The following is a 14,629-nucleotide window of genomic DNA, read 5'->3' on the forward strand; positions in this document are numbered from 1 at the left end:
AGAAAGCAAAACTCATTACACATTTCATTCGTGATTTAGAGTTAGATTTTGAATATGCTGAAGTTGAAAAAAAGATAGACGAAGGTAAGATCTATTCATTTTTGTTGATTTGGTTCACATGCATGCAGTTTGTACTATTTTTGTTTAGTTCATAACTATGTGTTCTCTGCTGTGTTAGGTATTATTTCATCAATTTTTGGAGTCATTTAGTGCTTCAGGAGTAGGACTTGTGTAGCAAAGTGAACTACGAAGTTGAAGATCAAGGTATGAGCTTTGCAATACATTTATTTATTTGTGCATGCAGGATGGTAATTAGTTCGTCCTTTAGCTCGTTATTAGCTATGTGATGGTAGTGCTTAGAGGTTAGAAATAATTTCAGACGAGAGATGTAGCATTTAAACTATTTTTTTAAATAGTAGGTTGAAGATGTTGCATCAACCTTAGGTGCGTCCATTAGTATTGACATGTGGGAAATCTTAATACAATAATTAAGAAAAAATTGTACTGTAATTGTTTATTGCATGCGGTATGTTATTTCATGTGGTATGTTATTTTATGTGATATGTTTATTAATAAGTCTATAGTTAGGAAATCATAGGTCTACTTTGTTATGTCGCAATAATCTAAATTTTATATGTTAAGATTAGTTGCTAATGTACTTAATGATGTATGTAATTAGGTAAAATAATTCATCTTAGTAGCAAACAAGGAGGAGAAGACGTGATTGAAGAAATTGTGTTTCCATTTTTGCTGTCTCATTTTGAGGTGATGAACACATACATGGAAGTGCTATTTTCATACTTTTGTTAGCAGGAAGAAAAATCCGTGTGTAATATTGATGTTAATGTGATAATAGGTTGACTCCGTTCATATAGTACTGGCGACGGATATTTATTGGAACTATTTTGACGCTTATTTGCATTCGCAAACACATCCACATTGGAGCTAAGGTAAAAATGACACTGTAATTTTGTTAATATTTTTTGTAATTTTGTTAATTTTGTTAATATTTTTTGTATTGATGTACTATTGTGAATAATGTGCATGCCACTGCAAATATTATTATTTGTAGATAAATGATTGTTATCGTATGATGTGAAAAAATTATATAAAGCCGAAAGAGATTAAATGTTTTACTCGTATGATATTAAAATGTTATTATCGTACTATTATGTTTACTGGTTGTTTGGATAGCGAGTAATTACCATGGGTTTTCTCGTAACCTGTTGTAAGAAAAATAGTTTTTACTAATAGTCGTTTTTTCAAAAACTCAGTTTTTGCATGTTATGAGAATCAATTTAGGATATTTTTGGGGTAGTTAGAGAAAAGCAAAGAGAGTTTTAGTTTGTGACGCTTGTAGACGAGTTTGAGAAAAAAAATCTCTAAATACCCGTTAACCAAACAACCCCGAAAAGTCTAAGCAAATGATTCTAAAAACAAAATGAATATTTGTAACGAAAATACGATTATTATTTTAGTCGTCTGATATGTAAATGTTGTCATCGTACTACTACTAAATGTTCAGTTACTAATTGTTTGAAATGTAAACATGTATTTTGGTTAGGTACTATGGAAAATTTATTAGTGTACTATGGGAATGTCTTACGGGACGGTCCTTTCGGGGTGAATGTGTCCTTGTACGAGTCGACTACAGTTGTAGTTAGAGACATGATCAACGTGGGTTACACAGCTATCAGAAGGTGCATCCGAGCGGTGTTTGGCCCAGGGATGCAGGGAAAAAAATGACAATGGAGGCCTTCGTCGCTGATGGAGCAAAAGATGGGACAGCTGCCCGTTGGGGTTTGCGGCCTGTCACAGGTGATCAGTCGTGGGGGTCGTACATGAGGTTTGCAAGCAATCCCAATAATCCAGCGTTTGGTCAGCCGATGGTGTATGTGGAGTTCATTTCAGTCACTGATGTTGCCGGATGTAGTAGCAGGGGTGGTGAGGTCGAGTTGGCCATCACATCAGCCCCTAGCATCGGCCCCCGACGGGCGACCAGTCTGTGTATGACACAGGATATTGGTCTGCGGCTCTTGACATGAGTAAACACGTGGAGGGATTGCCGGAGGCGCTCGATGATGACGATCACTCTTCCGCGTCTTCCGAGTCAAGCGAAGAAGAAGTTGTTCCTCCCAGAGGGCAGTCGCGGCGTCACTACAACCTGGGTTTTTACAGAATATGAGCATCACAAATGAATTTCACTTTGTTTCTGGCCTAGAAGCGGGGAGTCTGGAGGTTGGGCAGGTTTTCCAAGACAAGAAGTCTGCTTACCAAGCAATTAATAGGTATGCAATCGCCCTCCACCGCCAGCAAAAAGTGAAGCAATCTGATAAAAAGAGTTGAAGGTCATATGCATCCACACCGCGAAATATTGTCGCGGAAGAGTTCTCGCTAGACTGAAGCCTGGGGTATGTCAATCATGGCATATCACAAAAATAGTGCAGCATAGCTGTGAGCAAACTGGGACTCTTTCAAATCACTGCAATGTGACGGCAAGATATGTGGCACAGGTGATGGAAACAATTGTGCAGGGAAGTCTGAACATTAGTGTTAGGGCTTTGCAAAAAGATGCAGAAGATCAGATTGGCTTCCCTGTCAGCTACAGCAAGGCTAGGCGTGCGAAGGAAAATATATTCAAGAACTTGTATGGAACCTATGAGGAGGCCTATTCTTATGCCCCCAGAATGCTTCATCAGATAGCAAGTGCTAATAGGGGGACTCAAGTTTGGCGGAGAGAACGTCAGAACCCAAAGAAACCTGGTGAGCTAATCCTGGACCGCTTATTCTGGGCATTCGCCCAGACTATACAAGCATTCAGGCACTGTCGCCCAGTATTATCAGTTGATGGTACCTTTCTCACTGGAAAGTACAATGGCACACTATTGGTGGCGATTGCAGCAGATGCAAATAATCAGCTTCTTCCTATTGCATACGCACTGGTCGAGAGCGAGAACAAAGATAGCTGGTTGTGGTTCCTGAGCTGCTTGAAGATGGGTGTCGTGAAAGAGCGTTTAGGTGTTTGCATCATCTCTGATCGCAACACAGGATTATTAAGTGCTCTCGACATAATTAAGCAGTCGTCAGAAGAGTGGAAGTGGCCTGATCAAGAGGGAAGGTGGTGCATGCGGCATTTGGCAGCAAACTTTTACTCCAAATTCAAGAATAAGATTGGTTCAAGCTATTCAAGAGGATGTGCATGCAGAAAACTCAAGCCAAAATGAATGCCATCTGGGCAGGTATCAATGGTGAGATCGAGCGCGCGGCCTTGCCGCAGAGAGAAGACCGGAGGGGTCGAAGGACAGCCATAAATTTGAGCCAGTGGATCGGCGAGAATTGCCCTGATTTGTCCAAGTGGGCGCAGGCTCACGACACCGGGGCTCGGTATGGAATAATGACCAGCAACATGTCAGAGGTGTACAATGGTGTTCTTAAAGGGGTGAGAGCCTTGCCTATCATAGCCCTAATTGAAGAAACTTGGAACCGGACACTGTCATACTTTGCAGACAGTGTTACCGTGGCTAAAGCACAAGTTGAATTGAACAAGCCATGGTCCGAGAAGATGCAAAGACATCTGGACGAGAAAGCTAAGAAGTCCCAAAGCCATGGCTGCAGGAAAGTGGACGGACTTAGGAATAAGTGGGAGGTCAATGTGCGAGCCAACTACGTTAAGGGTCACCACAGAGGATCCAAAAAGCAAGCTGTCACCCTCGGCCCAACGTCATGTGAGTGCACGTGTAACAAGCCCAAGCTTGAGGGCTACCCTTGTAGTCATGTGCTCCGGGCGGCTACAGATCCAAAAATCAGTGTTGAGCCATACATATCACCGTACTTCAACATGTATAATCTGTACAACACTTGGAACGGTGAGTTCTGGGCCTGGGGCATTGATATGAACAACAAAATGTTGTGGCCAGATGGGCCGAAATGGATTCCGAACGCCGACTTGATGAGAACCACCAAGGGACGACGTCAGTCTAGGCGTCATCGCAATGACATGGACCATAGCCATATGGGAGAACCAAGGCGATGTCGCGTTTGTAGGTGTCCTGGACATTCACGTAAGGAATGCCCGTATCGACGAACAACACCGCATGATGTTGATTTATCTGTACTCGCTATGTCTACTTATATTTGTACTATACTTTTATTAATTTAAATTGAATCTGTTTGTATTATTGAATCTCTTTGTGTTATTGTATTTATATTTATTTTAAATTGAATCTCTTTGTATTATTGTATTTATATTTATTTTAAATTGAATCTCTTTGTATGTTTGTGTGCAGGTTATGGCTGAAGTGCCACGGCTTTTGGAGGGGCCCCATGACGCCGGCCACCGTTGCCATCTATTTTTGAACCCAAATAAAGGATATGATTATCGGAGTTTCCGACTTCGAACCATAAAGAAAACCTAGCCAATACACAATTATTTCATTCCTCACCTTGACGCATATGGTCTACATGCTTTTGCTAGGCTCACATCAAGCGAGTTACGTTCGGACCCATCCCTTTTGACATCCCTCGTTGACCGGTGGAGACCTGAAACCCACACCTTTCACTTTCGTTTTGGGGAGCTTGCACCTACACTGAAAGATGTTTCTATGATCCTTGCTCTGCCAATTAGAGGTGAGCCGTTAGTCCCTCGACGAGTGTCTAACACTTGGGCACAAAATATATCAGACCGTCTTGGGATGACAATGCCAGAATCACAACGTACTGGTGGCCCTCGTGGCATCCCACTCCCCTGGCTTCATGATAACTTTCTTAATAGTTCTAGCTTTGCTGATTCTGAGACGAGGAAAAGACATCTGTTTGCGTATTTGTTGTGGCTCCTCGGGGTTATGTTTCCAAATTCACACAGGGACGTACTTCTCCCTAGTCTCATCTACATTGTGGAGAAGATGGTAGATGAACCTTTACCCGAGCATCCAAAATACAGCTTCGGTTCTGCCATTCTATCTCATACATATAGAGGCTTGTGTGATGCCACACAAAAAACTTCCTTCGCAAAAAAGCTCCGTTACTTTGTGTCCCCTACGAGTTTCTACAGTTGTGGTCCTGGGAATACCTCCCTGTAAGACGACCTCGTATAATAAATCCCATACACCCATACGACTATAGCGAGGGCAGTTGTGTAACTATGGCCAGCAGGTGGACAAGGGCACGGAAACATTGGTCTTCAAGTATTGCGAAAAATTGTTACCCTATATACCACCAGCAGTTTGAGGCACTTGATGAGTCTGTAGTCACATGGAACCCATGGACTCAGGATCATGTACAGATGATCTTTAATATACGACCCATCACACCAGGCATGTTGACCGATAGTGCATTTTGGCTGACTCGCTGCTACTTATTGTTTCTGTGGTGTGTTGAGCCTTCCACCTAGAGCGTGTCATGAGACAGTTCGGTCTGTATCAGGAGATTCCACCACCTTTTCCAAGATGTACTGATGAGGAAACCCATAAGTAAGATGTGACCTCCCTAAATAGTTAGTGTCCTTTTTAATTTACTAAACTCACACTTTGTTACATAATTTGCAGGCTAACCAATATGGGCCACAGTTGGAGTCTTTATGATTGGAGGGAGCGCAACATTTAATGGGTACAGAAGTGGGAAAATGACGCGGTAGCAGATATAGTGTATCAACTTAGGTACATTTTATTTACATTATTTATTACAATGACCATACGATGCGTGAAGATGCTTTGCTTTCATCACAACGGATGATGTTATTATATAATTTTGTAGACCGTACGATGAAAGTACAGCTCAAGTGTACAAGCAGTAGTACTGCATCAGCACGCGTACAAGCATGGCCGGTCAACCTGCTATGATACCAACAAATCTCACGCACGAGGAGTAGATGCAGAGACCTGTTGAGCTGCATGCAGCTTACTATCATGACGGGATGGTAATCACTAGTAATTTTTTCAGGTGCATCATTTCAACCAAATAAGAACCAAATATTTTTCCAGCTTCAAACTGCCCACGATATAGGGCAGATGGCAGCGGAAAGCATGCCGCCCAGGGCTGTCAAGTCATTCAATAAACGTGTTAAAGAATACATGCTAACACAGTTGAGATGTGGTAGAGGCGACGCCGTTGTAACTGGAGCGTACAACATGCCAGTACCGAGGTCAGCCAGACCGAGTGCAGCGCCGTCGTCCAGACCGAGCGAGGCGCGTACAAGCCATGGGCAGCGGGGGGAGGGTCCGAGTACTACAACGACATTGCCACGACATGACTCTTCTCTGCCACTACATCGCTCTTCTTCGGTGCTGCTTCGTCAGGGGTAGACATTGCAGGACCATGGCATGGGCTTGGATTCGATGCCCGAGCTGTATCTTTCCACAAACCCATATGCATACACAGGATATGGCACATACACTCAAGATGAGGGATCTCAGCCGTATCTCTCCGCGCGAGGGATCTCCATGCCCGAGGAGACTCGTGTCCCAAATTTAAACCAGTACCAGGTAGAATGTCCAGACAGTACAGGCGAGGGATCTGATCAGGTAGTCATATTTACATTTTAATACATTTACAGTGATATTACATATTATCCTCTAACAGTTTTTGTTTACAATGTTTCTATGTGCAGGGCATACCTGATGTAAATTGGAATGATGAGTACACCCAACCTGGTGACAATGTTTACACAGTAGATACGGATTTCTTCAGAGAGGACATTATTGGCCCATCTTTTGTCCCTGATGAGTCACAACAACCATACGCCTACAATTACGCATCAGGTTCGCAACAAGGATTACAGACTCCACCACCTATGCAAGAGTCGCAGACACAGGAAGACCAACTGGAGTACGGCCGCGGTCTTCGTGTACCTCGACCACCTAATCGCTTGGAGTTTTCCGGCCCAACTACAATGATTCATCTATCCACGTGCACGACCCAATGTATCTACATATGTCTGTATCAGACTTTTTGATTTGAACATCTATGTATGCTGAAATAAAAATGCACCAGTCAGGAATAATTTCCCCCCCCCCAATATTTTCCCGCCAATGCTTTCCCTCCATATGTTTCCGCCACCCGTTTCCCGCCAACGCTTTCCCTCCATATGTTCCGTCCACTCGTTTCCCGCCATATGTTCCCGCCAACCCTTTCCCGCTACTGCACTCGTTCTTTCCCGCCATTTTCTCCTCTATACCTATAAAATCCCCTTCAGACGGAGGTGGATAAGCATTCGAGTGTAGTGTAGTCGAGATGTCCCATTATCCTTTCGATCGTAGTTTTCACCCTGGGATGAGCACGACTCTTCTCAGGCTAGCTACCGATTTCAGGATGGACAATAGGATAGTTCCATGGGACGAACTCACCGGTAGTGACACCATAATGAATGAGTTGGCTCACCAATTACGTAGGTGTGGGTGGCCTGAAAGGACCTACGAGGAGGTACATAAAGAACTTCTTAGGTTGCATGCAAGGTGGAAGAATGTAGTGGAGCCGAAGAGTGAAACTTTTAGAAGGACTGCAGAAAATTATCCATTTTTATGGACTGAGGAGAGCGAGGATGAAGATGATATCTTCATGCCGCCACTTCCGGGTGCTGCATCGTCAAAGGGCAAGAGTTCCGCATCGTCTAAGGGCAAGAGTACTGCATCCTCGAAAAGCAAGAGTTCTGCATCGTCCAAGGGTAAGAGTTCTGCATCCTCGAAGGGCAAGAGTTCTGCATCGATGGAGGATGACGATGATGCCTTCATGTAGTTTTTATGCTGTATTCCAGTTCTACCGTTTAATTCGGATGTACTTGCATTATTAGTTTGTACTCTCTTATTGTAGGGCATTATGTTCTATCTTAATTTTATTTTGTAGTTATTGCACGATGTTCAATATTAGTGGAGGGAAAGAAAATGCCACTACTTTATTCTAAAACTATATTTTTTTTCATTACGACACGGCACAACTGAAAATAAAATACGTCATAGGAATAAAGCTACATTTAACTCCTGAAATAAAGGTACATTAAAGTGCAGAAATAAAGATACAAATGATTGCGAATTTAAAATACTACCACAGGAATCTACTGAGTCCAGCGTGGATATTTTCCTTTTCCATCGCCAGCTTCTTCTGCTGCCTTGGCCTCACGAGCCCTTTCTTTCTTTCTCTGCCTCTCCGCCTCACGAGCCTCCTTTCGCTGTCGTTCCTGCTCCTCCATGCGACGAGCCTCTTCCCTGTTTTTCTTTCCTAAATCCTGAAAATAACGGTGTTGCTCCGCATAGTATTCTTTTAACTCTCTCCCTTGCTCTGCTTTATTCTCAGCTTCCGCCTTCTCGCGTCGCTCTTCCGCAAATAAACTATTCCACGCACGGCGACTTCTTTCACGAATCTCAGTCACTGCCCAAGCCGGCTTCTCCGTGTCAATCCAACGATAGTACATGCACAGAGGCGGAGGAGACTACAACAAGAAACAAGAATGTTACTAAACAATCAGTCAAAATACCAACAATATCTATTCGTGATGGTTAAAGCATACCGGAGGCTTGTCGTACTCTAAAATAGCTACGACAGGATCTTCCTCATAATTGGCGCACATGAAAAACTTCATGCCCAACCAATCTGAAAAATCCGTCACCTCCTTCACCTTGCAAAGATCGCCACACCAACACCGCAGGACTGCCACCCCCGGAGGCAAACTTGCATTCTTCATTTTCCTCGGCCTTATGCTTTGATCCGAACAAGGCAAACTCATACCGACTGAACAAATGTGTTACACACTTCGCGCACTAGCGATTTCGAGGATGGCTGGACGAGATCCTCGGTGTCTCCTTTTATAGGCTCAGACGATAAATGATAAGCGAGAACAGGGGAAATTAGGCGAGATATTTTAGGATCCCTGTAATGTCGGTACAACAGGTTCCCGCAGCATCGGATTCCTGCAGTGCCGTCGCATTCGCTAAGGCAGAAAAAGCAAAAGCCAGAGTGATTCCCGCCCGTGAAATTCGTCGTCCTCCGCGCATGGGAATCAACCCAGTTTGCAACAGTGAAATTCATCGTTATTACGTGCGTGGGAATCAACACCATTTGCCATAGTGGCTCATGTCGGCCAGGGGAATCCGCGCGCATGCAGCAACGGGCCGCCTGCGCTAGTGGCGGCAGGGCCCGTGCCTCGGCTACTGTGCAGCAGCAGCTGTCGGCCAGCGCTGTCGGCAGGCGAGGCCACCTCAGGCTGTGGCGGCGAGGCCCACAGGCGGAGCCCGCGCGAAGCAGGGCCTGTCGGCCAGCCAGCGACCGTGCCAGGGCTGGCTGCCTCGCCCGGTGGCGGCAGGGCCCACCTGGCCCGCCCCGTTCCGTCGCGGCGCAGGAGGAGCTGGGAATCCGTTCTGGCTGGGTGGCCGCCTCCTGCGGTGGCGGCAGGGCCCGCTGCCTCCTGGCGTGGCGGCAGGTGCCACGTGTCGCCTGCCGCGCCTGCCGCCACCGCAGAGGGGGTCCTTTTTGTCAAATTGATTCAGAGGCAGTCTTTTTTGGCAATTCATCTGGGCAGGGGGTCCTTTTAGACAAAAAATCAAGCTGCTGTGGGGCACAAATCGTGCGCGACGGCGCCAGCACAAATCCTTGACTGAACGAGCAGAGTCCAACATGACGCCCAGTACTGTGAGCGGCGTCGAGGCTGTGCAGATTTTTGACCAGACGGCGGTGGCGGGGCAAGCCAAAGCGCGCGGCAACGAGGCCGACTAGGGCTCACGGTGGCGTTGCCAGCCTGGTGCCGCATGCGCTTTCCCTTGGGCCATGGCATTGGCTTGCTAAGGTTGGCCGAGCATGTGCGTGGGGCGAATAGCTCCCATGCGACGTCGTTGGTGTGAACTGTCTCTCATGCGACGTTGTTGGTTGTAATGGCTCTCATGCGACGCCTCCCAACGCATAAATATCTCAAGCAAGACAACCCATTTACGCGTTAGTTAGGCTGAGATTTGGTTAGGACACTGGGGGTTATGTGCTCTGATTGGTGGGTCCACCTAGGGCCACATAGTCAAGAGTCAACCGTCCACGACTCGACCGGTGACTGTGTGACCGTGCTCGACTCGCCCGTGCTGGACTGGGCGAGCGGCGCCGCCGTAAGCATCTTCTCCGGCAGCGGTTTCTTCTCCGCGGTGGTGGAGCGCATTTCTCGGCAGCGGCAGAGCTATTGCGAGGTGAGCCCGAAACCCTAGTCCCACTCCCCGGAATTTTGGGGGATCTGTGTTCTCATGCTGCCCCTGTTTCTTGGCGATTTAGAATCTCGATTGGATCCGGGGGCTATTTCGCCCCTTCTGCGCGGCCCGGTGGTGGAGCGCCTTTCTCGGCAGCGGCTGTTGCGAGTGAGTATTTTCTAAACACTAGTCCCATTCCATTGAATTTTGGATAAATCTGTGGCCTCATGCTGCCGGGCTGCCCCCGTTTCTTGGCGTTTTAGAATCTCGATTGGATAGGAGATGGGGCTGGATGAGATGGAGCGAGGAGACAGTGCTTCAAATTGGTAATGCCACCCTCTTTTTGGGCTTTTCTCTTTTAGCTGTTATCGAACTCGATTTGGTAGTGCTTTCCATCGACAAAACGCGCTGACAAAACAGGGGAGGTTCAGGTTCTGCCACCACATTCACAATTATAGTTGAATTTTTTCCTTGTAAAGCCAAGCTCAGTGATGGCAGTGTCCAAGGCATTGATAGAGATACCACCGTGAGGTTTGATGTTGAATTTGCAGATGTTGATCCCCAGGAATTGGAGAGCATGAAGGAGAAGGCCGTGGGCAATTTGGTGGAGAGAATTGGGGAGAGTATTATTTGGGGTCCAGAACAAGAGGTATCTCTGTAACGTTTGGATAACTATAATGGTGAATATGTGAGAATTGAAGATGGAGAATCCATGGTTGCTGAAATTGATCAGCAAGAAGGATGGGCAAGCAAACAAGTAACATTTTATGCAGAGCTAATTGATCTGCAAACTCATTCCAGAGTTGGTTATGTGCCATCAAAGATGGCTGCACAGGTGGAAGATGATGAGTGGGTTTCACAAAAGAAGATGTTGGCATTGTTGACTAAACCGACTGTAGTAGTTGAAGATACATGGATTGATGCAGATGGAGAGGAGGGAACCCATGGTGCTAGGAAGATTGTTGTTGACTGGAATGTAGTAGAGTTGAATGAAAAAACAGATTTGGTCATTACACCAATATCTGACATTGATATGGCCGAAATGTTTGGCATTCAAGTTGATGACAAGGATAAGGAGAAGAATGACAGTTCTTTGCCTGCTGATGGTAACACAGGCCCTAGAAATGCAAATGAGGATGAAGAAGAGATGATGAGAGAGGCTGCAGATGATGTGGATGATGCATATGATAATGAGCTGGTTTGTTTGTATGACAAAGAGAACCCAATTATTGAGGTGGGAAAGTTGTGGCCAAGCATGAAGGAGTTTAGGATGTCTTTCAGAACCTATGCAGTGAAAAAAGAGTTTGATGCCAAGACTATGTGGACTGATCGACAGAAATTTTATGCTCGGTGCAAAGGTTATGATGGTGGTGGCAATCCTTGCAAATGGTACTTGTCTGCCAGACTACAACCTGATGGGAGTACAGTAAGGGTAAATCAAATACTACACCAGCATACATGTATGACCACTTCACAGAGAGTTTCAAAGATGACATCACAGCTTTGGGTTATAGAGAAGATAACTCCTATTTTAGCCAAGACTCCAAACACTACTGCAAAGAGGCTTAAAGTTGACTTGGAGAAGCTGTACCCCATCCAGCTGCAATATACCACAGTGTGGAAAGCAAAACAAAGGGCCATGAAATCATTGTATGGTGACTAGGCAAATACATTTAGGATGTATTGTTTTAAAGCAGAGGTGGAGAAGAGGTCACCTGGGAGTGTGGTGGAGATAGATACAGAGGTAACAGAGGATGGCAGGGTTTTATTCAGCAAGTTTTTTATGTGTTTGAAGCCTTGCATAGATGGATTCAAAGTAGGTTGTCGTCCATATTTGAGCATAGACTCATCTTTTTTGACTAGAAAGTGGAATGGTCAGTTGGTTGCATGCAATGCTCTAGATGGACACAACTGGATGTTCCCAATTACAATAGGAATGTTTCAATCAGAGACAGAGGCATCATGGATATGGTTCATGATGCAACTGAAAAGATGCATAGGGCCATTTTCTCCTTTGGCCATCCACACAGATGCATGTAAAGGGTTGGAAAATGCAGTAAAAAATGTTTTCCCCCATGCTGAGCAGAGGGAGTGCTTTGGACATATGCGGATGAATCTGATAAAAAAATTTAGAGGAGATGAATTTGGGCGCATGTGGCCAGCAGCAAGACCATACACCAGACAGACACATTCCTATCACCTTGGTAAGATAATGGCATCATGTAGTGATAATGAATTTGCTTCATGGTTGAACACCCACCATTCTCTGTTGTGGTATAGATCAGGTTTTAATACTGCCATAAAATGTGATCATATCAATAACAACTTGGCAGAAGGTTTTAACAACAAAGTGAAGGATTTGAAAGACTTGCCTGTGCATGACATGGTGGACCAAATAAGGATCATGATCATGCGTTTCTGGGAGTTGAGAGGAAAAATTGCTAATATTTTGGAAGGGGACAAGCTTCCAGCAGTGGTACAACAGGTGGTCAACAGGAGTAGAAATCTTTCACATCTATCTGTTGGGAAATCTTCCTTGTGGGGTGCTGAAGTTAGAGATACAAAGAGTGGCAAGAGGCATGTGGTAAATACTGAGTTGCATGAGTGCACTTTCCAAGAGTGGCAACACACTGGAAAACCATGTGAGCATTCCATACTTTTTTTGGCATCTAAACCCAGGTTAAATATGCACCCATATTTGCATGAGTATTATTCAGTATAAAAATTCAAAGCTGCATATGCAAGTCCAATTCCTGCACTGACTGACCAATCTCAGTGGCCTGAGGTGGAAATAGAATTTACCTTGTGTCCCCCTGTCACTAGAAGAAAGGCTGGGAGGCCAAAACAGAGCAGATTCAAAGCTTGGTTTGAGAAAGGTGGTTGTAGTAAGAAGGGGAAAAAGGAAAAGGAAAATAATGATAAGCCCAAAAGGGCTCAAAAAGGTAACAAAAATAGGTGCAAGTTGTGTGAGGTACTTGGGCACATAATTGGTTCATCCAAATGCATCTACACTCCTCAGAGGCCAAAGTATGTTTATGTTACTGTTTTTGCATGTTTATGATTTTACTACTTGTTCTAGTATCTAACCAAGTCAAATGCTTTATTTTTTAGGAGGAAGCGTGCAGAAAAAGCCCCACCTCTTGTTGTTGAACAATGCTGGCCAGTGAAAAAAGCAAGACTCAATGGATTTAGAAGGAAGAGCACTAAGCAGATAATGTTTGGTGACAAAGATATGGAGCAAACTGAAACTGTTACTGCTGAACATGAGCTAAGTGTTTCTGTTTTGGACGATGTGATGCATATTGAATCTGTTTTGCAGGCGCTAGGGCAATCTGAAACTGTTGCAGATGAAGCAACTGTTGTGCTGCCATGCGAATCTGCTTTGACAGTTGTGTTGCCATGTTTGGAGGTTGTGCTGCCAAGTGTTGAGTTGCAAACTGAAGTAGTTGAACAATGTGTGCCATCTACTCAATCTGCAGAAGTGCAAACTGAACAAGTGGGACATGGTCAGATGCAAAAGTTGAGGGGGCCTAGTGTAGTTGGCAAGAAAACCAAGGGGCCAAAAAGCAAGAGCATCAGCATCAACAAACTATGCGCCGTGCAACCAAACGGTGGAAAAAAGGAGAAGAAATCGGGTGGTAGAAAGAAGCAAAAGAAATAGAGTCGAAATCATTCAAATTTGATGTGAAAACTTAAGTTTGCTGTCATTTGATGTGAAAACTTATGTTCTTTCATGTGAAAACGTATGTGCTATGATGTTGATTTGACTTGAAATAAAATTGAAATTTGAACCGAGATTCAAATTTGAACCTATCTCCAATATATTTGGGGCTCATTTGTTTGTTCTGTGATGTTGCATTGTTTTATGTACTACTATGCACTTTAGTTCATAAATCCAACCCTTTTTGTGAAGTCCAACTCATAGTCACTGAAAATGTTGTCCAAACAGGCTCCAAAGTAAGGGAAAACGGCCCCATTTCTAAGCAAGTTTTTTTCGACCTTCTCAAAATCACCCAAAAAGATTTTCTTAGCTTATATTATACCTATATAGGATCAATACGAAGTCAGCAATAAAACAAGTTTAAAAAATTAAAAATGAAAAAATAACTTCAGATCCTCCTTAGTCGCTCCAAAATGAAGCTAAGGTGAGGTTTTTGATTTTTTTGCATTTTCAAAATCTTAAACCCTCTTCTCACTCCTTTGAACTCTATGCAACCTCAGTCGAGATAGTCCAATTTGTGAAGGTTTTTTCATGCAAAGATCATTAGATCAAGCTTATCATTTTATATCGTAACTATGTAACATAAAAAGACTACATGCACAGGTTTTTCATTTTTTAGATTTTTTTTGAATTAGTTATACACATTTGAATGTTAGGTCAAACCTTTCAAAACCCCGTTGACTGCCTCCAAAACCCATGTAACCCTAGCGCCAAACGTCCACCGTCGATCTAACCCTAACGTCAAACTGCGACCGTT

Source organism: Triticum aestivum, chromosome 3B (assembly GCF_018294505.1).
Source record: "Triticum aestivum cultivar Chinese Spring chromosome 3B, IWGSC CS RefSeq v2.1, whole genome shotgun sequence".
Taxonomy (NCBI): domain Eukaryota; kingdom Viridiplantae; phylum Streptophyta; class Magnoliopsida; order Poales; family Poaceae; genus Triticum; species Triticum aestivum.